Source organism: Thunnus maccoyii, chromosome 15, assembly GCF_910596095.1.
Source record: "Thunnus maccoyii chromosome 15, fThuMac1.1, whole genome shotgun sequence".
Lineage (NCBI taxonomy): Eukaryota > Metazoa > Chordata > Actinopteri > Scombriformes > Scombridae > Thunnus > Thunnus maccoyii.
The window spans coordinates 27,054,995-27,081,172 of NC_056547.1; the positions used below are offsets into that span (position 1 = coordinate 27,054,995).

Genomic DNA, 26,178 nt, shown 5'->3' on the forward strand with positions numbered 1-26,178 from the left:
CTGATATCTCTGGAGACCTGTTTGGTAATCCCAATTATTTTATCCCACTCCTCCTCTTCAGATTTGATGCCCAAGTCCCTTTCCCACAGTACACTTTTACTGGTACCCTAGCAGGTTCAGATTAGGTTTAAAAGAAACACCAGACTGCTGGAGATGTGATGGGGAGGTGGGCAACTTAGTCCATGCACTGTGGTTATGCCCCAAGGTACATTATTATATTCATAGACATACAGAGACATTTTCTCTGTAGCGCATGCAGCTCTTTGTTGAGACAGTTATGAATGCAGGAGGTTGGATGTGGCATTGGCGTAGCTGAAGGAAACATCATATGGACACTATTTAAACATTTATTTCTTAAAAAGTATGAATGGACACCTAACAGTGGTACTGGTGACGTCTGACAAATTTACATAACATGTCATGTTAATACTGTTATTTTAATTTACTTTATTTTATTAATTATTTTATCATTATTTATTTGTTTTTATTTATCTTTTACTATTGATCATAATTATTTATTTTATAATTTTTTGTTCTTTTGCTCTGTCTGGTGCTGTTCAAGGATTTATTTTGTTATTGGGTTTTCTTTTCATAAAAAAGGTAGATACTGTAAGTGAGTATACCCTGCAGTACATCATTAGCGCAATGCATAAAGTGTGGTGCTCTGGTTTTGCAGCCGTTTTCTCCCTTGAACGCACACAGCTGAGGTCAACCTTACAGAAGTCCACTGCTGCAGTAGTTTTGGTGTATGTGTTACATTTGGAGTGATTTAATATGAATGAAAAGGTAAATGAAGGGCTGCAGAGGAAGCTTTTGAGCAAGCGGATACCTAGCTGCTGTAGTAGCACTTTTTTGCCATGCAGTGCTTGAGTCAGGCATTTAGCAGAGGTTTTATTAACCATAATATGTTATGTATACAAGCAGCTCAGGAGATATAAGTCACAGGTCAAGTTAAGGTCTCCAACTGTTTCATAATTCATAAGAGCAGCAGGGCAGCTTACCTCTGTTTTCTCCTGTTAATGATGAATAGTAATATTTTAGTATAAACACAGGCTATTTCTCATGTTAAGATGACCTCACTTTAATCCACCATGTGATGAAACAATTACACAGTATTGTGCTGTACTCAACTACACCCTACGGGTTTGTATTTAGAAGAGTCTGCAAAGAATTTCTTTTGACAAACCTGAACTGGCATTGAGAATTCCACAAATACTAAACATTTTAAGTGTTTCGGCTGAAAAGGTGTGTGTTAAAAGGTTGCTCTTGCAATTGAATATTACACAAGATTGAGGACGTGCATTGTGTAAAATTGTCTTTAAAGACAGAAAATCTCCATTTGAAAAGAAAAGATTAGAGGGTTGCATGACAGTAGAGATGATAATCTTAAAGCTATATTATTAACTGATTTGAATTTTTCAACACACTGATATATTATCACCTAATAAAGTCGTTATGGTGAACATGTTAGTAAAAAGTCGCCTTCTTACACATCTTACACATCCAGTTGCAGGCTGTAGAAACAAAACAATTTGCCGAAAGACATTTAAATGCTCTGTAGAGCTGAAGGGAACTATAGAGTGATAATTCACTGTGGGGTCGTCACTATGAGTGACAGCGTTCACATTACACAAATAATGTCAATATAATATAAAAATATTGATTGGTGCAGCTTTACAGCTTCCTATCTATGGCATCTAGCCATACTGTTTGTCATTAGCCATAATAGCAACCTAATAGGATTATGTACAATACAATCAGTATGCTTATGCTTCTGTAGTGCATTGGAGTCACAAAGTGAATTTCTCACAGACACCCAGAATAGCCAATAAAAGCCATACTGTTACTGTATTAGACCCACTGCGATGACACAGTTTACATAAAAGTTAAATTGATTCATAACATAACCTGCAGTAATAAACAATGCATGAAGATAATGACTCACTTATCAAATTTTCATGCACTGCTTACTAATCATAAACACCAACAGACAATAGTAAAGTATGAGTATTATGTAACTGCTAAATTGCACTGTTGCTCACCTCCAGTTTGCTTTTGAAAATGTAAGAACCACACTCAGTTTTCATGGCCACTGCTTCACCCGCACCTTTATTCTCTTTTTCTTTGGTGCATACAGAAAATAAGTGGCTGGTCAAAAGAGTTGAACGCCAATGTGAGGTGCCAACGTTGTACAGGTGTAGTGTTTGATGTTGTGTTGACTCTTGTCTCTTTTTTTGGTCAAATTGTGTTGCCTTCAACTGCAGCGAGAATTGGCCTTCAATGAAAGCAACAAGAACAACGAAAACATTTGTTATATGTTGGGTGTGCCATAATTCCAAATTGTAAAACCACTTATGTAGGGTAAGTTGTTGGAGATATAACAAGACGCCTCCATCCCCTGCAAAACGCCCCAGGGGCATCTGCCCCCAACCTCATATTTTTCAGTGCAGTCTAATTTTTCTTGATGTGTAAAAATTAAAAGACACAATTACCAATATCTCTAAAGAAACTAAGACATAACATCATGTTTTAATGAAAGGAGATGCAATCAATTCAACCTCTGATAATGCTAGCTTATCTGCTGTTAGTAAAACCTAAGCTAACTACAATTGGTGCTCAGATGTTATTTTGATTGATGTAAGAGAGAAATCAATAGAAGCAAATGCTCTTGATGAGACAGAATGCATTATGTTGATAACAAAGTCTGTAGATATGTAAAATCAAAATTACTACAGGGGACATCTTACCCTAGACGGGCATTTAGATTATTTTTTTGTATCTGCTATAAGAACTACATTTAATACTGGCTTATGCATAATGATACTGTACACACTGAAACCACATTCAAACACCTTGTGTCTTTTCAGTAAATTAACAATGTCCTTAGTCCCAGTGAAATAGAAGTTAGAGTGTCTTTAGCTTCTGTACTGTGACGTATTCCCCAGTGAAATGGGATATTTGAGCAGTGTACAGTTACAAGAGTGACTTAAATCAAATCCTTCGCATTTGATTGGACCACAAAAAAGTGGACAGGGCTTACACAATTAAGTGTGATACGGAGCCACAGAGAGAAACAGGGCTACAGAGGACTGTTGGCTCCACACACACTTCCCTCACTTGTTGTTACGTTCTATGGACCCCATGCACCCATAGAGCATGCTCACTAGAGACTTTGGCTGGCTGAGACAGCTAACTTCCGGTTTAACCCTCGGGCTAATTTGAATGGGGATAAAACAATTAAATTGTGTGGCTCTTCTAGACTTTGTGATGTGATTGGACCAAATGGATCAAATTCTGATAGTTAAATGACAGCCACTCCTTTTCCCATGATTGTGTGCGGGAAAAATGCTTTTTGAGCCCCTGTCCACGGTTTGGCCACTATGTCAAATTGGCATCAAAGCCTGGCACTGCTCTTAGGGGCTTGGGAGGACGAGGGACAGATGAATGAATAAGACTACGGTCATACTGTTTGGGAGATGAAAACAAAGTTTTGGCCCACTGATATCCAAACACACATCTCTCCATATTGCTCTGTTAGTTACTACGACTCTGTAGCATTCTTATACCAATGTATTAATAGATAAATCCATTCAGAGTCAGGACCACATTTCACTCACTTTACTAGTGGCTGAGAATATATACAGTGTACAGAGCATCCAGTTTTCTCAACCTCCTTCTCAGTAGGTTGGCGCTGACAGTACATCCCTCAACACTCAACGTCACTAATACTATATTGTAATACCGGTGTAATATAAATGTCTCATTACTAAAATAACCTTTAAGAGCTTAATTTGTCACAACAAATAATATGATGACAACACTGAGTGTTTTATTTTTTGCACACCGTTTTATCTGGAACTCTTGTTCACAAAACGTGAATGTTAAATGTCCTGGATTGATTAGACTGCCCTGTCATTTAGACAATGCCTATTCTGCTCCTTTAAGGCAATGCCTCACTAAGTTGCACAGTCTCTAAGACTAGCAGGCTACTGTCTGGCTTGTTGGGGATGAAGCTGATGCTGTGTAGCTCTGTCATGTTTTGAAATTGTAACCAGTTGGCTGTGTGACCCGTCACACTCAGCACCAATTTGAGCAGTCCCAAATTCAGACTGTGGCTGTATCCACAGTTTCTTGAATGACACATGTCACATGATCTGCCCGCCATCCCTGTGAGGGACAACAGAGTTTCCTTTTCTATCCACAACAGCGTATGGATCCCGCTCATACATTGTGTTTTGTACAGGTTGTTTTAGCAGGACCATTTCACCTTGCTGGATTTTGCTATCAGTTGTTCTTCTGGTTCTGTTAGCATCCACTCTGCCTTTCTCCTTCCTCGCAGCATCAATGATGTGTATGGCAGAGTCACAAAGTTCATGCAACATGGTTGTTATCTGGCATTTGAATGACATCTCTGCTGGACTTCATCTTGGAGTACAATGAGGGGTACTCCTGTAGGCCATAAGAAACATCTGCAGCTCAGTGCGCCAGTCCTTTCCTTCTGTGTGAGCAGTACGTATGTCCTTGGAAAGTGTTTTGTTGTCTTTCAACCTCCCTATTAGCTTGAGGCCAGTATGGAGTAATGTGTTGGTGTTCGATACCAATTTCTCTAACATAGACTTTAAACTCACTTGCGATGAGAGGGGCATCGTTGTGAGTCATGATGCATTCTGGGAGCCCATGAACTAAAAAGATTTTTCTCACAGCTTTGATCATGTTTGCTGAGGTGATACTTGTAAGCACAGTCACCTCCACCCATCCGGAGTAATAATCAGTCACCATAAAGAGATGTTCTCCTGATGGAAATGGTCCACGTAAGTTGATGGCGAGAGTTTGCCAAGGCTTTGCTGGTAGTTGTGTTCTAACTGTTTGGACTTGTGGTGGTGGTGAACTGTTTAGCTGACAGGCTGGACATGATTTCACTATCATCTCTGCCTGTCCATTCCTGGCCACCACACTTTTGTTCTCAGTCTGTTTTGTTTGGGTGTGTTTCTCTGCTGCTTGTGGCATAACTATGCGAGTGTCTCGCAACACTATCAATCCAACAGTCGACAGCTCTGTTTTGATATGCTGGTATGCAGCTTCACATTTACTCCAGTTTACACTTTTTATACTCTCCCTCAGGGTGGTTAGTACTGGGTGCATGGCTGATATGTCTTCCAGCTCTTCTGGACTGAATACATTCAGCACAGCATGTATAGCTGCAAAGAAAAGACAAGGAGATGCAGGAGGGTTGATGGTCAGCTGTGACAACAAATCAGCTGTGTTCTGGGGTCCAGGTCTGTATACTACCTTAAATCTATATGGCTGTAATCCTAACGCCCATCTTTTAAGTCCTTGCCATAGAGAAACCCATGGAGTTTTTCACACACCCACACTATGGCAAGTGCCTATTTTTCTGTCTGAGAGTGCCATCGCTCATCAGTCAGGGCTCAGCTGGCGTAGTACACAGGTTTGTGTGCTTGCTTCTGGCTCATGGTGGCTCCAAGTCCAACTGGACTAGCATCTGTAATCACATATGTCTCTGCATCTTGGTTGAAATAAGCCATAGCAAATGAGCTGCCTAACAGTCTCTTTGAGAGCTGTTGAAAGTCAACAGACCCTTTGCCCAGACCCTCAAAACATTCTTTGTATTGCTCTTGCAATGTAGACTTCAATGCACTTGTGTCCTCTGTCTGGATTGTGTGTGCTTTGGGTCCTCTGTGGAGGAGCCCCAATGTCGTTGCTGTCTTCCTCCCTAGCATACACGTCTGTGCATTCTTCATTACTAGCACCTTGGTTAGAACTGACTCAGGTCCTGCTACTGCTTTGATGTTGGCTGTAAAAAGGCATTCAACTGCAAGCGGTGTCTTAGAACCGTATAGGTACACTCTCTTCTCAGTTTGTTTCAGATCTACATTTATGTCTGATTGAGTTTGTATGCAACTGAAAGTTTCTGTGCCCACAACGTTGCATGTGGCCCCAGAGTCTATTAACATCTTAACTGGCTGGCCATTAATTAGCACAGGGCATTCTCATCATCAGAGTTGTTAGTAACTGAGAAAACATACTCGTAATCATTACTGTCACTTATCTCAGTCTGTATGGCAGCGACTGTGAAAACACCATTGTCATTTTCATTTTGCCTATCTTGCCTGTCAGTCATTGCTGTGGGCTTAGAAGTCACTTGATTCACTTTTAGCATTTTTGTTTTGCTTACTTTAGCAAAATGCCAGGCTTTGTGTCCCTCTTGACCGCACCTGTAGCTTTTGCTGTGTGGTCCTTATTTTCTGACTTGTCTTTGGATGTAGAAAACCTTTGTCTTCCTTTGTCTGTTTTGTTCCTTGTGCCTCTATTTGGTCTGCTATCCACTGCGTTGATTTTCAATTTTTCCATCCTGGCCGCTTGTTGATCTGCTGTTTCCATTGCCCTCACAATTTCCTAAAGTCCAACAAGGTTCAGAATCTTATTCCGCAGCAGTCGTCTCTGCAGCGTGTTGGAGTGGCACCTGTCAATCACTTTTCTAAGAATTCACAAGATTTGTTTACTTCCCTGTTAAAAAAGTCCATAAAAAGTGTTTTCCATCTGTCATGCTTGTCGCCAAATGTAGTATTCCTATACCAACGTATTCATGGATAAATCCACTTGGAGTCAGGACCTCATTTCACTCACTTTACTGGTGGCTCAGAACATATACAGTGTACAGAACATCTGGCTCCCTCAACTTCCCGCTCAGTAGGTGGCACTGACACTACAGACCCACAAACAGTGAAGTGCGTGTTTTTATGACCGGTGTGGCTAATTGCTCACCCAAAGTCACATTTGATTGGAGGAACTTTTCATCAAACATTTAACACCATTTTACAGGAAGAGGATGTAAAAATACTCTGATACTGATTTTTTTTTCCATATATTTGGCATATAACAAGAGATAAATGAACAATTAACACAGGGACACGGGATTAAAACTGGGAAAAATGGGCCTTTATGGGGGCATCTTCCCCAACCTTACCCTAGTGTTCTGGTCACATTTTTAATCTGTTCTCGTTACTCATCTTGAAGTATCTTTGAAACACATCCAGCCTATGATAAGCAACATCTAGAAAGCTGGTCTAACATTCAGTTTGAATGTCAATTATGTTACCACTCCATTATTTAGTTAGACATTGCCCTTTTGTAAATGGTTTGTTTTCTGTGGGGGAGTATTTTGATGGACATGTTTGGCAGCTCGGCTCATTTTCAGCTAGCAAGTTCAACAAGTTTACAGAGAACCCCAGTTGAAGTTGTTTATACGAGACAATGTGCATGTTATACAAACTATAATGCATGAAAATATGCCATAATGAAAAACTGAGAAGATCTGATGCAAGAGTTCCTAAAATATGTCTATTGTTTTCCCCTATCAAGACACCTGAGACTGCATACTTAACAAAAAGACAATGGAGGCTGTGATTTTAACACAAGGCAAATTATGAAGGAAATCACAAAAATTCATAGACCTATTTCACAGCAGGCATTTTGATATGTCATAAAATAAGCATAAATGTAGATTCACATTCATAACACTCACATTTATAATGGCTGTATTCCATTTAGGGTTGCAGTTTCAGTGCTGTGCTATCAGGCTACTAACTTGGATGGCTTACTATGTGATGGAACACTGTTAATGTTATTAGTTATACCTGTGCTTTTACTGCCATGACAAAAGTCCAAATATCAGCCATAAGATTTTGCCTACCTGCTCAACCTAGCTAACTACAGGCATGGTAACAAGCTGGTTTGCTTATTTTCAGTTGCTAACGTAGCTAATTCATTAGATACTGTTAGCCGTGCTTCCAAAGTACCCGTAGTAGACTACCTTATTTCTGTGATTCAGTAATCATCGGTGCAAAACTTTCAAATATTAAATTTTATATTAGTGATCATGAGAGAAAAACTGGAGTTAAAGAAAGACCAGCATTTTTTTTATGAGCATTCAGATTCATGACAAATGTCCGAAATTTTCAAACCAAAATCATTTTATAATTTTTATTAAATTGAAAAAATAATCTTAACTCAAGGCACACTTTTTCCAGGACAGTGTAATAATAAACCATAGGCCAATGGTCTGCGGTCTATAAAACTAAGAACAGTACAGTAACAGACTAGCTTGCTAGTGCTAGCTTAAGCCTAATCCAGGAATGTCATAATATATGTGATACATACAATCATTGTACAGTCACTAAAAATCTGTTTCTCCCTCCAAAGAAATCGCATAAGGCAGTGACAGACTGAATGGTGTGGTAATGAAAAAGCCATCAAGTTTGAGTATCAGGTTACAGCCAGCATACGCTGCACTAAACAATGTTACTTTTTTATGATCCAGTTTGGGCAACACACAAGGTTATAAGACATTTTTTTATAACTGTATTTATGCCTTTTAAAATTATGCTTGTTGATGCTCTTGATGTCTGTCATGACTTGTGTTGTTTTCAGTGCTGTGTAGTGAAGCTAAAAGACAATATCTGCATTAAGGACGATGAAGTTAAAAGGCACAAACAGACTAGAATGAAATATTTTTATTAATTTGTGGATAGAAGTTCCATATTGGAGCTTGCAATACCTTACCAAATGGCCATTTGTGTCCAAAACCTCCAGGTAAGTGGGCTTACATCAACAGGACACAACTCGAAATAGTCAATGTGTAGGAGTCTGCAATGAAGCTGTAAACTTGTTATATAATACAAGGCTATATGCTCAACAATATTCCATTTCAATGAGAACTGACCTAGATTTTTAGTGGATGAACATTGATTGAAAGAGAAGCTTGTGTCCACTTTTTGAAGTGTTATGTAACCAAGGGCAAGACATTTTTCAAAAGAGCAGCAGTGTTCAATAGTTGTTGGTATCAGTTATGACACATACATATCATCAAATTCAAGGGGGAGTGCAACCTATTGATTTAAAATGCCTTGACTTAAATGCAAAATAGTTCAATATGTGAGCATCTCTCCTCACAATCTACCTCAATTGTCAGACTCCATGAAATATGTTGAATCTTTCCACTGACAGTAGACAAAATCATATGTGACATTTGGAAATTTTATTTCATCCATTCAATCCATATTAATGTTTTCTCATGTAAAGCGCATACAGCTCCAAACACAACTGACATTTCCAAGCTGACCTTTCACTCACAGTCTCCTGTTAAGATGATGAGTAAGTAAATTGTTATATATAGTTGTTTTTTTTTTTTAAAGTTTTCTGACTGAGCAGAGTGACACATGATATAAAGCTTACAGGGATTTGTAGCTCAGTTGGTGTGGCAAAAAGCCCACTCAGTAGTCTGTTGTATTGAACCAACACTGTAATTATGGAGCATTTTGTGTACAATGTTTTCATTCCCACACATCAATTTTCCAATAAACCTGAGTAAGGTTTGTTGCAGCATTTAATCAGTGTCACAAAGGAAAAATAAAACTGGTGTGTTAGGGAAGGAAACATATAGTTAGTAATCAAGTGTTAAGAGACCGTGAGTCTAATAAGTGTATTAATGCTTATAGATCCTGCATTGAGTGCTCCAACATGGAAATGTATATGGTAAATTGTTATTTTACTTTTAAAATAATATTATATTTAAGTCTTTGGAAAAAGAAACAGTATTTTAAAATTACTTATTGACTAGTATTGGTCATGCAACAGAGCATTAAATAGAACAAACAGCTTAGTATGTTGTTTCAAAAAATGTAAGGCTTGTGTGATTTTTGGATTTAAATGTATCAAAAACTAAACAAATGATAATTTCACCGAAACATATAAACAGTCTGCCAACAGTAACTCATGGCAAAAGTGTTGAAATGATCCAGACCAAAAAATACTTTGTAACTGTGTTTGATGACAAGGTTCAGCAGAGTCTCTGCTGCTAACGTACAGTAAATTTAACTCTTTTGGAGGTGATCGAATGAATATTGGAGCCTGTCCTCTCAAGAAAAACAACACTATAGGTTGTAAAATCAGTTGACAAAAAACAACCTATAGTTATGTTTGAGTGACGGTCCGCATCTTGCGGTTACAGTAATTATTACCCGGAGAAGATGACATCAGTATAAGGTAACCTCATCATTAGTAGGAGGCGGGTTGGGGGAATGGCTAGATAATTAATTAGATGGCAAAAAGTGGACTGCAGGAGACCATTGTTCGCTTCCCATTTCCCATTTCCAACCACAAGTGTTTTCAACTGTGACATTACAACTGGACATTTTTTTAAAAACTGTGATTGTTGTGGTGTTTACTGTTGCCATGACAAAGAAGGTTTCAAGTAAACATTTTAACGCAAACCATGATCTTTCCCTAACCCTGAGCAAATAGTTTTTGTGCCTAAACCTAACCAGACCTTAACCACAGCGTTGTTACACCATAAAACGTCATTATTTTTTAACAGTGATTTGTAACAGTTTAGGAAAGCGGCATATTATGCTCTATTGGGTTGTTTTGGAGTGCAAGTAATTTGGAGGACTTGTTTGAATATTAACAAGGAATTATACCTCTTTTATTGAAAATGTTTTGGTGGTTTACATCCTGTTGTCAATAAGACGATGTTCCTTGCATAGCTTAAAGGACAGGTTCAGACTTGCTATAATCATTCTTTCTGTTCATACTGACCATTAGAAGATCCCTTCATAATGCACTTACAATGTAAGTGATGGGGGCCAAAATCCACAGTCCTCCATCTTTGCAAAAATGTATTTAAAAGTTTATCTGAAGCTAATATGAAGCTTCAGCCATCTAAATTAGTTATCCATAGATATCTCTTGTAGATATCTTTAAACATTACGGTCTTTTTAGTGCCAAAGTCCTTCTTTTTGTTACCATACTTAAGCCCATCTGACGTCACCGCAACCCGCTTGGAGCTGGGTTGGGCACACTTTGACCTGACTTGGGAGATGGTCCATCTTGGGTGAATTTAAACTGGTAATGGAAACACAAATCAATGCAGCATGGTTTGCCTTGGCACAGCCAAAAGTTCCAATGGAAAAAGGCTATACTTCCACCACAGCTCAAAAGAGAAACACTGTCTGAGGAAACACAAAGAGGGAATTTGATTTGACATATGAAATGCAAGACATGAAAAGACAAAAATGTGGCAGATATCCACTTAATATGACTCAGACTGCTGAAGCCTCATATAAGCTTCAGATACACTTTTAAATGTATTTTTGCACAAAATGACTGTAGGGACACACTGTGGATTTTGGTCCTCATCACTTACATTGAAAGCACATTTGAAGGGGATCTTTACATAGCCAGTATCAGCTTGATTACCACAAAAATATTCTAATGCAAACAGAGAGCATGCATCAGACAGTGTTTCTGGGTCCTCTTTCCCCAAGCCAGTCCTGAAATGTAGTGCACAGGCACCACCTGTGCTTCTGTCTTTTTTCATGTTTTCAGATAGTGCACACTGTTGTACAATTCAAATACATCCTGTTGTTTTGGCTGCATCATTCCGACTGTGTGCACTCTGCTGCATGCATATCCACGTCAAGTACAAGCCAGCCCTTATGATGAATGTTCAGGCACAATGCCCCTGAAGAACACTCCACTTGAAAATATTGGCCATGTCGAGAGCCATTTTTAGTTGGTGTGTAATGGATACAGAGACACAGGCTACTGCCGCCTTATATATCAAGGTGTTTGTCCTAACGTAGCAATATTACACAGCTACTTATCACTTTTAATGGAGTCTAATGACATTAGGCTTTCTCAGCAGTACATTTTTCTGGTGGCAGTGGAGAAAAGCAGCAACACCTGACTGGGATGCAGATCATGCACTGAACTCTTTACAGAATAAATTTAGTTTTGACAAAACTGTACAGTTATGGTAGAAAATGCAAGCCTGTAAAAGTGATTTGAAACTGATTTAATTAGTATAGACAGCATTATGCATGTGAGCTGTTTGCAATGTGTCGTACCATCTGACTGTGGCAAATGTACATCAGTCAGTTTCAGTGGTGGAATGTAACTAAGTACCTTTACTCAAGTACTGTACAAATTCAAGGTACTTGTACTTTACTTGAGTATTTCCATTTTATGCAACTTTATACTCCACTACATTTCAGAGGCAAATATTGTACATTTTACTCCACTACATTTGTCTGACAGCTGTAGTTACTAGTTACTTTTCAGATTACAATTCTTCATACCCTTCCTGTCCAGTGAAAACCATGTATCGCTAAATTTGGTGACTTTGAATTTGAATGTTTGTGATAAACTGAAGGATTAAGTGTTCCTTTATGGGTTGAGACAATTCTTCTACTTCTTAAGCTAAATAAACTATTTAAAAACCCTTTTGGATTAGCTGGAAAATGCATCGTCACAAAGCTGAAAGCAGGGCTGTTTTTCTGAGCTCATGAAAAGTTGACTTTTTAGAGATACGTGGTTCTCACAGGACAGCGACGCTAGAAACATATGATGATCTTATAAAATATGATGCATTAGTGTAGATTAAACTACTCAGTACTATATAAAGTACTTTAACTCAGCTCAACCTTAAACAACTACAGCAGATGCAACAAACAACAGATGCAAAATGCAACACACACAAGTAAAGGATCTGAATACTTCTTGCACCACTGCTCAGTTTGTATTTTTCATTTCAATGGAGGGAAATAGTTACACATTTATACTTTAAAACTACCAAAGTTTATTGTGATATTTGATGACTATGACAGACTGGCAGTGATTAGAATCAGTAGAAGCCAGGAAGTATGCTTAGGCTAGTCTAGTGGGTCACACACCTGATCGGTCAACCTCACCTGAGCTGTATATCATTTTCACCAAATAAGAGTCACAAACATGTAACTTGAAGAAATTGTTTTATTTTCTTGAACTATTTTCTGTAATTTAATGTTGTAATAGATTATGTTCTAATTAGTTCTTACTCCTGTAGCATTTTCTGCTCTGGCAAAAAACACCAGAGCAGAGGTAAAGGCTGTCTATTAATGTGCCAGAGTGGGACATCCAACTGCAATTTGACCTAATTAAGAATTTTTTGAAATGTTTTTTTTAAAATATGTTTTGCATAAATGTGTGAAAGTATTTTCATTATGTGTGCAGGACAGCAGTGGTAATATTATAGTTGTTTCAGTGTTAATTGTTAAGTTTGTTGGTATGATCCAGCTGGAAGAAACAACCCTGAGGAGTAGGAGCTGCTGGTTCAAGAAAATTAACTGAAGAAGGAATAATAATAATAATAATAATAATAATAATAATAATAATTTTATTTATGGAGCACTTTTCGAGCAATAAAAACAAAATGTTTTCCAAAGTGAGGAAATTCAAACATAAGAAACATTAGGGACAAGAAGAAAGAAAAAGAAATAAAGAAATATATAGATATACACTCACATACATACAAACACATACATATACACACGCACAAACATATAAACATGAAAAACTCTCAATGAAAGAACAGCTCATGACCAAAGACCTGTAGTTTATCAGTTGTTAAGAAAAGTCGTTCTGTAAAAGTGAATTTAACACAAAATGAAGAAGAAGGTTCAAGAAATTTGACTTAAGAAGTAAGAAGAAGAAGGATGAGGAGGAAGAAGAAGAGAAACAGAAATACAACTGACAATAAATAGGAGAAATAACAGAAAGACAACATTTAGGAGTATTGGGAGGGAGTAGGGTTATGGAGGATTTTGGTCTATTCTGTACACACATTTGTTGCATGTCTGTCCTGTCATGTGTGAAAGGTAGTTTTTTCCTTATTGAAATTGAAGGTCTAAGGACAAAGGATGTTTTATTGCTATATAGACTGTAAAGCCCCCTGAGGCACATTTGTGATTTGTGATATTGAGCTATACAAATAAAATTGACTTGACCTGACTTGAGGATCACCCCATCAACTATCTATTCACTTTAGATGAAATGAAAAGAGCTATATGTAAATCGGGCAGTCTGTCTCCAGGGAAACACCAAATATGTAAGGAAACTTTTGGTTTTTTATAACAGAGTGTGGGAGGAAGGAAGGCTGTCAGATGTTTGGAAGGAGGCTATAATAATTCCTATAAGAAAATCTGGGAGGGATCCATCTAAGCCCTCTAATTATTGACCAATAGCCCTCACATCAAATCTTTGTAAGATGATGGAGAGAATGGTTGCTGAACAGTTGACAGATGACCATTAACAGATTGTCAAGGTGGGATTAGGAAAGGAAGAGGAACTCTGGATCCTATGATTTTTTGTAATTCCATGTTTATTGATTTTCTTGGTCAGTCAGTCATTCATAATAAAACTATTCAAATTGCCTACGAACACCCAGTCCCCCCCAAGATATCTAATGCAGATGATGGGACAATGTGGAAAAGAAGAGGGAATATTTTGCCCACTGTTGGGAAGATTAGAGAAGCAATCAAAAAGGTTGAACAATGGGCGTGTGATTGGAGATTTAAATGTTCAGTTGAGATAGCAAATGCAGTAGTCTTCACTAGAAAAAGAGTTCACCCTGACATCAACCTGCAGATGGATGGAAGAGCAGTAGGGAGGTACTGAGCAGACTGCTGGTAAGAGTAGGTTCAGTTTTGTGCTGTCTTGTAAATAACCTTTCAACAAATAAACAAATCACCTTTTCTTTTGGAGCACAGTAAATACACCGTTCCACTAATGTCTCAGTTTGCTATCCTTTAAGAAACTGTTTGAACTTTGTCCAGTTAATTTTTGGCTAAACTACCCTCACTCAGTGTGACAGTGACCTCAATGACCTCTTGACTTTTATAATGGCACCTCAATCACAGCTGCAGTTGTGAAGACCAAACTCCTCCAAGTATTTTAACCACAACAAACCTACACGTAGACATAACTATCTCTGGCCTTAAAAGTAAGCATGTGGCAGAGCAAGCATGGGAAGATGACCAAATACAAAGTATTTTCCCAGAAAATAAGATCAGAAAAGTAAGTTCACACTTGAGACAATTGGCACACTGACTTGTTACTGATTGAAAATAGATGTGATCTAGAAGCAAATTAATTTTTATTACAGTCATGAAGGAAAAATGAGACGGAAGTACCTGCTGGGAAAAGCAAACACATAACTAATTACAAAATAAATCCGATGGCGATTTTAATTAGGATAGTAAACTCATTTTTGATTACACGATGAATACAAATTTGCAAGTCTTAAAAATTGTTGTAAAACGTATTTCATTGGTGAAATGTGCAATTTTTCTTACTCAAGGACGAAAAGTCAAATTATGCGTCTCGCCGCAAAAACGACATTTTTCTGCGGTCGGGGGTTGTGTCCTTTCATTTCTGTCATTCTGTGTGCTGCAATAATATACTAATGATGTGAAGCAAATAACATTGTTGACATAACTGATAACTGAGGCAATGTCTGATATAAACAGCCTATTTTATCACTTGTGTGTGAGGTGGATATTAAAAATAAAACAGAGAGGCAAACTCTGGTGCACAAATGTGAAGTGTGGCTGCTGTAGTTTTTCCATAGAGATTGCATGGCAGCTCACCACGGGACGCACTTGGCTGCTCTTTGGTGTGGTTTCAGTGTTAGACTGGCTGAGGCTGGTAATGGTAGATGAGGTAGATGATGCCAGGGTACCACACTTATCTAATCACAGCTACATTCACAACACACAGTAAACAGGTGTACACTGTTCCATGTGCTGTTAAAAGCTATAATATGTAATTATTCCACATTAAAATGTCTAAAAACAACTAGACCTATGTTATATATTTTGTGTTGTGTGCTTACATTATCCCAAATGTTTCCAACAATTTTCAAACCAAGAGAAATCTGTAATTTAATCAAAGTTAAGGACCGTTTCATTTAGTCGCATGTCAATGGCGTCATACCTCCTCTACCAAAGAGTAAACACGCACAAGATGCATGACTCAGCGTTTGCATGAGTCAGTTTTTCTTGCTGTAATCATTCCTCCTTCATACTGACCAGAAGATTTCTTCATACGCGCTGTATTTGTCCACTACAATGGCGTCTACCAAAGAGTAACTTACACACATACAAGATAATACATCGGCGTTGTGGTTGTTCCACAGAAACTGTTATGAACTTTTATTAACGACTTTTATTCAGTTTTAAGCCACATTTTCATGATAAATTTAGGTCGCTTTTAACTATATCTTTTAGCCGGAAGAAAGATTTTAGTCGTTGGACGTTTGGATCTTAAGTTATCAGAGAAATAAACTGGGCAAACGTTAGCAGCAGCTCGGCTAACAGCCCCTCCAGGAGGTCCGGTGGTCACCAAACATCGTCTGAGAAATATTGATCTTTTAGATGAAACAGCTTTAATTAGTAATTTTTTAACGATTTCAATCTGCGTGTACATTTGTTCTTGGAGAGGAGGAGACCTCTGCGGATAATTCGGCTCCCGGGAGAAAACGACCGGACGTAAGCCGAACAAGTGTTAGCAGCAGCTCGGCTAACAGCCCGTACCGGACGTCCGGTCGTCGCTGTACATCGTCGGAGAAACACTGATTTTTTGGGGGGGTAAAACAGCTTTAATTAGTATTTTAACGATTTTAATCTGCGTGTACGTTTGTTTTTGGAGTAGACCTCTACGGATAAACCGGCCGAACGTCTGGATCTAAAGTTAAAAGAGAAATAACCCGAACAAGTGTTAGCAGCAGCTCGGCTAACAGCCCGTACCGGACGTCCGGTCGTCGCCGTACATCGTCGGAGAAACACTGATTTTTTATTTATTTTTTTGTAAAACAGTTTTAATTAGTATTTTAACGCCTTTAATCTGCGTGTACGTTTGTTTTTGGAGTAGACCTAATCTAAAGTTAAAAGAGAAATAACCCGAACAAGTGTTAGCAGCAGCTCGGCTAACAGCTCGCACCGGACGTCCGGTGGTCGCCGTATATCGTCGGAGAAATACAGATTTTTTTAGGTGAAACAGCTTTATTCAGTGTTTTTACCTGTAATCTCCGGGTCCGTTTGTGCTGGAGAAGAGGAGACCTCTGCGGGTAATTCGGCTCCTGGTAAAAACATCCCGAATGATTAACACTGGAGTAATCCTGTTCCGGTGAAGCTGGTTATTTAACAAAGACAACAACTCCCATGATCCCTTGCTACTTCACACCGTCATCACACTCCGTCTTTTGTTATTGTTTTGATTGAGAGACCCCTAGCGGCTGAAATTATATATTGTGCGTTTAAAGCTGCACAAATTATTATTTTTTTGAACAGTGGGTGAAATTACGTTCAAGCAACTTTATTTGCTGTTTTTACAGTCAAAAACCAAGAACCAAGTAGTTATAATAATAATAATAATAATAATAATAATAATAATAATAATAATAATAATAATAATAATGACAATTTTATTTGTATAGCACTTGTCAAACCAGGAGCACAAAGTGCTTTTTATGGACAGCACAAAAGAAGTAATCACAAATATAAAAAGAAAACGCAAGAACAGCAAATTACAAGCACATAATTAACCTTTAAGTGGTGTCCAGGTCAAGTTGACCCATTCCAAATTTTTACATAAAGAAAAATTAAACAAGGATACAGTTTTTCAACCTGAAACTTCGTGGCCTTGGCTTATGTTCTGTGAAGAACATGTAAAAGACAAAAAAAAATCACTGAGTACAAATGCTACAATCCCCCATACATTTATTTCCTTCATACAGTGTTCAGGTCAATTTGACCTGCATACACACAGAGACACACAGACACGCAGAAACATGCACACACACACACTATCTCAGTCACTCACTCACAGACACACACACAGATAGAGAGAGAGATGTACACGCTGCTACATTGTTACAATTCAAGCAGCGAGAAACCGTCTTCTCCTGCTTTCCCGCTCTCTTTACCCTCTGCAGAGCGGGAATCTGCACAGTGTTATTCCAAAACACTAAACTTTCTGGCACTAGGCCCCTCACATCTGCACATCAGGGGAGGGACAAAACAGGTAAATAACTCTACATCAACGTGTATAGGTCACTTCAACCACAATCCCCCACCAGCAATATGAGCAACAGATTCTCTGCTCAGAGGACCTCGGAGCTAATATTCAGAGAGAGTGAGCGACATAGTGAAGAAGAGGATGTTTCAGAATATGAGGATCATGTAGAAATAAGTTTTGAGTATGAAAGTGAGTTTGAAGATGATGCACCAGAAATCCCACAGCACACATCTGAAGCTAATATGAAGCTTTGTCAAATCAAGTAGATATCTTTCAACGTTACAGTCTTTTTAGTGCCAAAGTTCCTCTTTTTGTCACTATACTTCCACCGCAGCTCAACAGAGAAACACTGAGGAAACACAAAGAGAGATTTTGATGCTAATGCCTCATATGAGCTTCAGATACATTTTTAAATGTATTTTTGCATAGAAGGACTGTGGATTTTGTCCCCCATCACTTACATTGAAAGCGCATCTGAAGGGGATCTTTTAATATCCAGTATGAACAGGAGGAATGATTACAGCGAGGAAAACCTCTTTCATTGTTCATATGGACACCTGACAGCTGTTTTAAGACAGACTTGAAAAACTATGAACCTATCCTTTAAGTTTTACCACCGAGTAGCCAAAAAATGTATTGATGCTGCTTCAACCACAGTGTGTAGTATAGAGATCATAAGATGAACAAGTTTCAAATAACTAGCTCACGTTCACTAACGATGAGGAGAAAGAACTACACGGGTTAATGTAAAAAACTGTTGATTCAAATAAGCAAACAAGAAACTAATGGTAAAGCCAGGTAGCAACAGTAAAAGGACCAAAAGAATAAATAAAACAAGCAAACAAGACAATGAAGGCAACAGAGTGAAGTAAGACATAAAAGCTATAAAGCAGAAGGCAAAAAGGAATAGGCAAAAGTAAAACAATAAAACAAAACACAGCAGGTGGAAGCCTAAAGAAATAGGCTGCTTCTCCACCAACACTGTACATAAAAAATCACCCTATTCTAACTTTATAACCTTAACCAGCCTAAAAAATGTTTGTCTAAAATTGTTTTGGCTCTCCACCCCTGCAGCTCAAAAACAATGACTGCTGTTACCCTACTCTGCAGGGGGAAGACAAAAAAAAAGAAGTCACATGAAAGTGCCATAATGCAGACTGAATAAACCTGTGCAGGAAGATAGGAGATAGGAGGAGATATTTTTCCTACAGCAAAAGAAGCAGTCATCACAAACTAAATTTGGGTCAGATAGTCTAATATCAGTCAGCCAGAGGCAGAGAGGTGCTCCCTCACTGTACCTGCTGCCGTTGCCAACCACCTGTAATGTGCCCAAAATATTCCTGCTGTCATTTTAGACTCTTAGTTTTAAATAGATTTTTTGTGCCACAGGTAGAAAGGTTATTTTTATTTAAATTGTCTGCACTGTAGGACCACCACAGGACATTGTTTACCGAGTTTCTTCATCATTACTAGCTATTTATCACTTGCTAGAAACGGGCAGGAAATGTAGCAGAATTGGTGTTGGCGGCTTATGAATTAGTTGTATAATAGGTTTTGTTTGCAGGGAATTTCTCAATATAAGCACAGGTCAACTTATTAAATTTTCAGGGCGCATGGACAAAAGCAGCTTGCAGCGGGCCACTTCAATATTCAGCAACACTCGAATGCTGAGAGTCACAGGGAAAAACATTCACAAAGACAGCCTCAAAGCAAAAGCTGTGGATGTCAGAAGAAAAGTGCAAAGACGGTCCAAAACAAAGACAGGCTGAAGTTTTACAGGGAGGCAAAGCGACAGCAAGGGCAGCATCAGCACTTGTCACAGTGGAATACTGATAGGGGACATGTTGCCATGGCTGTGAGCCTCAGCTGCCCCGATCTCAGCTCCAGCTACAGCCGCCATCCACCTCCCCCACCCTGCAGCAACCGGGGAGGGGTGGGGGGCACAGAGGCTGGATTGGAGGGCTGAGGCGAAGGGCTGCGTCATGCATCTCAATGCAAACCAGGCGCGTCGGCCTGTCAGCCCAAAGAGTCGTCTCTCTTCCCCGGCTGACACCTGCGCACCCCAGCCAGTTCAACACTCGTCAGCATTTATTTTCATAAGCACAGGAGCAGCAAGCTGTCATAGTCTGGGCAAGAGAACCGCTCAGATTTCCCCTTTTGTGTGTCCAACTCATACACACACACACACAGGACGTTCCTCTGAAAGTTTACCACCTTTATTGTCTTGGCAAAGCTACATTGCTACAGAACACACACACGTACACACACAGCCGTAAGCTTTGGAAACTTTAACATAAAAGGCTTCAAATGTCAGACGTTCACCTCAATCATCCACAGACTGAGGATTAACAGCTTTAAAAGTCTTTATCCCCAAGGAGATGGCTGACTTTTAGTCCTCTATCAGCCCCGACTCAGTTCAGCAGGAGGAGTTAAGGCCGAACTCTTTCACCTGCCACGCCACACCGGGTAGTTTCTTCATTTTTCCCTGTTTTTTTCCCCCTGAACCTCGATGGGTGTGATTGCGGTATGAGATGGTACTTTGAGCTGGGGCTGTTCTCATCAGCAGCGAGCAACTAGAGGTGCTGATAAAAACACACGCTGAGAATGAACTCTGCAGTGCCAGGTGATGGCTGGGAGGCTACAGCAGGCACATATTAAATAGAAGCGGGCCACAGCGCAGTGGAGATGAATACAGATCATTCCCATACAGGCACACGTAGCCCAGACAGACTCTAGCAAGCAGACAGCTCCCAGGTTCCAGGCTGTGACACTGGGCTTTGTCAGTCCGCTGACCTGTGAAAGGAACCAGCCTCCATCTCCCTCACCTCATTATAGTGGCCAGCCAGGTTGATCGAATAGCATGACTAAAAATATCAGTCCCCTGTGGTTGTGTGTGTGTGTGTTGGGGTGTTTGCTTTTCATTTGCGCTAATCACTTGAAGCCACAGGTTTCACTATCAGCTTATTCTACATTTTTTCATCAAATTAGGCTTACAGTATCAACAGTGATCATGTAAGCCAGTGTAGAGGACCAGTGTTGGGAAAACTACTTGAAAAATGTAATCACACAGCAAAAGTAATTAGTTACATTACTCGTTACTTTACTTTCGTCACTCACCAGCAGCACTTTAAACAACTTCAAAGTACCCACACCCACAATGTTACACACTTACCAGTGGGTAACGTTAGCAAGCCGGCTAAGAAGGCACAACATGCAAATACTGGAAGGTAACTTTGGAGTTACCTGGAGTCACATCTCATCTGCACATCTCCAGTCCTCACACCACGCTAGCATGTATCAGACCAGTCTGTCCACGGATGTACAGAGATCAAAGAAATATCAACCCTCCATCAAACTACTAGTAAGACAGAAAACAAGTTGTAATGGAGTGTTATTTTGATAAGTAACTGTAATCTAATCTGTCCAGCATTGCTTATGACCCATAAAAGCATGCAGAAATAAGTGGAAACCCTGCCACAAGTGAAGATTTTGTACTTTTAGTCTTCACAAAAAAACAGAGCTATTATCATTTCATATTTTATCTTGACACACACACATTTTTTATGTTCTGTTCATTGGTTGACAAAAGAGTAACTGCTGAAAGTTCAAATGCTCTATTCAAGCTTTCAACACATGTGGTATGGCTGCACGATCCCTGATAATATACTGAACCAAACAAATGCCAAATCCTATTCACTAGCTAGCAAACCCCCTAAAACTTACCACAACTACCACTTAACATAAAGTCAGGGTCCCATAACACCTCATATTCTCATTAATTTGCTAGATTAAGAGGATAAGTTAATAAAACATGGGACACACCTGTGGTTTAGAGGTTGAGGGGCCATCATTAACCACAATGTCCATGGTTCAAGTCTGGCCAGGGTGTGTTGCAGTTCTCTTCCTCATTTCCTGTCAATGTCTCTAGTGTCTGTATTTAAGGAATAAAACTGCCCAAAAAAATGTCTCATTAATGTACAACTCAATGACCATTGCACTCTCATCGTATGAAAAACTGAAAGAGCTTACGTCTGTTGAAATTAGACAGGGTGGATGGTACCATCTGCCACAGGTTGTAGGCTTAGATGTAGCCAGTAGCTGCGGCAGTTAAGTTATGCCCCACTGTTAACTGTCATGGGTGTGGGTATGAGGTAGCGGGGCAAACAGGAAGAGGATGCAAACGCAGACACCAGGGACGGACAGGTTGAAAGAAAAGGGCTTTAATAAATGAATGTTCAAAACCAGGCTTACAGGTCAGCAACAGAAAGGCCATCCAAACAAGACTAAGAGAGCAAGGCAGGCAGGTTACAAACAGGCAGAAGGTCTATATACAACAAAGCAATGTTGATGAACTAGCAAGGAATGGAGGGCAGAGGTCCATTATATAAGCTAGTGGGGCTGATGAGACAATGAGCAGCAGGTGAGGATAATTGGGGAGTTGCAACAGGTGAGCAGGTGGGTGTGGGGAACAATGCAAGAAAGTCTGGGGGCATCTGGTGGACAGGTGGAGAACGGCAAAACCAAGGGAAGACAGTACGGGGCTGAAGGCAGGGACAGAGGCACAATGGAAACAAATAAACCGAGGCTGGAATCATGACAGCCACCCATTCAAAATACACCACTACTGTTTACGAGCAGCTGAAGCAGTAACTTCTCACTGTCTGAAAGACCAGAGCTGGCAGGGTGAAATTTACTTGTTCACTTTGGTGGAAAGCAAGTGGGAAAAGAAGTAATATTGCATACATAAACTACATAAGATAGTGAGGCTAGCACAATTTTCTCAAATACTTAAATACATTACCAAATATCCCTGTCCTTGCACCCTCCTGCTCTCCTGCTTACTTCAGTTACAAACAAGTATGTACAGGCAAATGTTCCTTGACCCCTTCCTCATTAAAATGAAAGGTTAGTTTTTCTGCGCTATTATGCTACATTCTCTTGTAAAAAGTCAAAATTTGGTTATGCATCATTACTAACCTCTGTGCATTTGAGCTAACAACATGGGGATACGTTAGTTTGGATCCTCACAAGCACCAGAAACTGTGGTCTGTTGGCAGTGTAAGCACATCACATCCTACCTCCTGACTAGGACCTTTTTTTTACTTTATTTTTCATAGTCTGAGAAGCCTGAGTTCTGACTTTGAACACAGCAGTAGGTAGATGGGTGGTGGTAAATAGGTTCAGTAAGTCAAACTTCCCCTAGCAGGAACTTCTACTCGCTGTTCAAGTGACGTTCTGTATTTTATGTGTTTTGATCTGTCACGTTCTGTGTGAAAAGAGAGTTTCCCATTGACAAACATACCAGCACCAAAGTTGAGTGGATGGGATGGGATTTTTGTGATCTACCCATCGTGATCAAATGTCAGACATTCACATCAGGACGTCAGACAGTAAATCATATCTTTTTCACTTGAAACAACACATAATTTCACACCTCTTGCCTCTGTCAGATGGTTGATGCTGACGCTCACTTCAATTGGGCTTTGACGGATGTACCTGTCCTGCTTTTTCATGTGACATGCTAGAAAGTCTGTGGGAATTTATAAAAGCTTAGATGAAGAGAGAAACATCCCACCTGTATGACCATTCCTCATGTAAAAATGTAATCCATCCATTCATTTTCTTTATTGCTTATCCTCTAGAGGGTTGCGGGGGAGCTGGAGCCAGTCTCAGCTGACATTGGGCAAGAGGTGAGGTACACCCTGGACAGGTCACCAGTCAATCACAGCATATATAGCATATAACATATATAGAGATAGACAACCATTCACACTCACATTCACACCTACGGGCAATTTAGAGTCACCAATTAACCTGACCTGCATGTTTTTGGTCTGTGGGAGGAAGCCGGAGTACCAGGAGAGAACCCACGCTGGCATGGGGAGAACATGCAAACTCCACACAGAAGGGCCCCCGAGCTGGCCGGTGGGTTCAAACCCAGAACCCTCTTGCTCTGAGGCGACCATGCTAACCACTGCACCACTGTGCCATAAAAAGGTAATGTATGAGCATATTTTATAACATTTTTACATTTGAAGAAGGAGAAAAAAATTTGGAGGAAAACGGAAGTGGTGCTTATAATCTACAAAGAAAATGGGTTAGGGTAAGTTGTTGCTTTTTGGTGCTTTCTCGAATGTAGTTTTAGAGAGCGGTATGTGTCCCATCTTTTATTAATCATTTCATTTCAGAGGCTTTATGACTTAATTCAGTTCATGAACATACAGAGACAAGAAGAAAAGGAGAGGTGTCTGAAGATGAATAACCGAAAAAATTGGGGTTCCTGGTGGGTTTTGAGATCGGAGACTGAGCTGTCACAGAATTTTGATGTGGTTTTAATGTGCTAATGTTTGAGTTAATAAAGGCTTAATCAAAAACAACTATTGAATGAATTTCCATAAAATTTTGCACATGCAGTCAGTTGAATCCTATGACATTGGTGATCCCCTTCCCTTTCATCTAGTGTCACCAGCAGGTCAAAGTTTTCACTTATCCAATGATAGCTCAACATTTACTGGATGAATTGGGACAGAAGTTTTTTAAAGTCCCCCTCCAATCAAAAATATGTTTTGTTTCTTGTTCCTTCAGTCGGATGTTTTAGCTTCACTGTGCAGGATGATGTATGTGCAGAGTTTAACACTAGAAGGCTGTTTTCACATTCATCTGCTGAAACTGGAAAGTGTTCATTGAAAATCCAATTTTAAGAAGCGGTCCTAGGAGCATGATTTGTGACATCCCAAATAGTTTGGAAGCCAATTCGTGTCCAATATTCAACTTACAAAAGTCTGATGTGGAAACTTGAAGCCTCCAGTGCACCAACACTGAAAATGGACTTCACAGTGAATTAGGAGACATGTTGTGTCCAGCAGTTTAACTTCTGAAATGAATTATATTTGCATATTCACAGATTCTGGAATTTTTGATGAGGGAGAAAGAGTGAATGTAATTTTAAGAATTTTAGATAATTAAACTTTTTTGTGGATGAACCATATAGGACACACATTATTATTGAAAGTAGAGTAATATATATATATATATATCTTTAAACATGTCTGGAGGGGACCTTTAAGAATTTCACAGAAGAAGTTAGTGATGGTTGCACACCCATAGGGTTGATTGCCAAGAAATTTGACACAGTCCCCTTCAGAATGAATTGTAATAACTTTGGTGATCCCTTAGCTCTTCATCTAGCATCATCATCAGCTCAAAACATTTATTTGTCCAATATTTGGTTTACTTGAGAAACTAATGACATTCTCACCAGCTGTACTTTGTGTTTAGTGCTGATTAGCAAACATGCTAACATGCTAAACTAAAATGAAACAATTGGATGGTAAATATTTCACCTGCTTAACATCAGCATGTTAGCTTTGTCATGGTAAGCATGTTAGCATGCTGACCTTCGCATTTAGCTCAAAGTACCACCTTTCCCATAAGTACAGTCACTAGTGCCCCTGACTCTTACACTACCTGATGTTTTTTACTTTAGCATTGTCTTTTGTGTTTAAGTGAACTCTGTATCTCTCTTCTATTCTTTTTTCGGTATTGTATTCTGAGCTATTTGCTGTTTCAGTGTCCCACTTTTCCTGACAAGAATCAATAGTTTGTCTTCATGCTTTGGATAATATATAAAATTGATTTTTACTGAGGTTTAGAACTACACTGCTGTCTGTTTATCACTCAGTTTGTTCATGCACTGACATTTTTATTTAAGAGACAGCCAACACCTACTGTATGCTGTTAGTAATTTAAGAGCATGCTATGCTTCTGTGCTCGAGCAGTTTCATTGTGACTAAGCTGCACTTATGAAATACAAAAACCATATGTGCACAAAAATACACACACACATACAGACATGTGTCCTCTTACAGGCCTTCATGCATACAGGAATAGAATATCGCAGCCTTCACAGCCCCTCCGATTGGCCACAACACCACAACTTCAACAGCACCTCTGTGTTTCGCAACTTAGACACTCCTCTTGTCCTCTGCTGTCTATCTGGTGTTTCTGTCTTATCTTTCTGACACCACCGCGCACACACACACACACACACACACATTTGTCTTATTTAATTTTAAATGTGAAGTCCCACTCCGCAGTTGATAATATTTTATCTCCTGTGTTTTAATGAGAGAATAAGAGACAGACAAGCCTTGGCTCTTTTCAAAATCCTCATCTTTCCTGCTCATCAATTTGTTTCTCCACTTAGGCCTCCTACAATAGCAGTCATCAATTTATGAAAATGTTGAGCTCCTGGGACTCTTCTCT

At 39.3% G+C, this 26,178-nt stretch overlaps 2 long non-coding RNA genes across 3 annotated transcripts; one reads left to right on the plus strand and one right to left on the minus strand.

The window, feature by feature from the left end:
- Nucleotides 1-19,960: 19,960 nt before the first annotated feature.
- LOC121913316 lies at nt 19,961-23,573 on the minus strand. Of its 2 annotated transcripts, XR_006100297.1 has the most exons (4): nt 21,943-23,573; nt 21,736-21,863; nt 21,086-21,220; nt 19,961-20,495 (listed from the first exon to the last, which is right to left on the minus strand). It is a non-coding gene; the product is annotated as an uncharacterized LOC121913316 (long non-coding RNA). The 2 variants fall into 2 exon arrangements; XR_006100296.1 differs by having other exon boundaries at nt 19,961-21,220.
- LOC121913317 lies at nt 23,571-24,450 on the plus strand. The gene is made up of 3 exons (XR_006100298.1): nt 23,571-23,603; nt 23,761-23,910; nt 24,102-24,450. It is a non-coding gene; the product is annotated as an uncharacterized LOC121913317 (long non-coding RNA).
- Nucleotides 24,451-26,178: the final 1,728 nt, after the last annotated feature.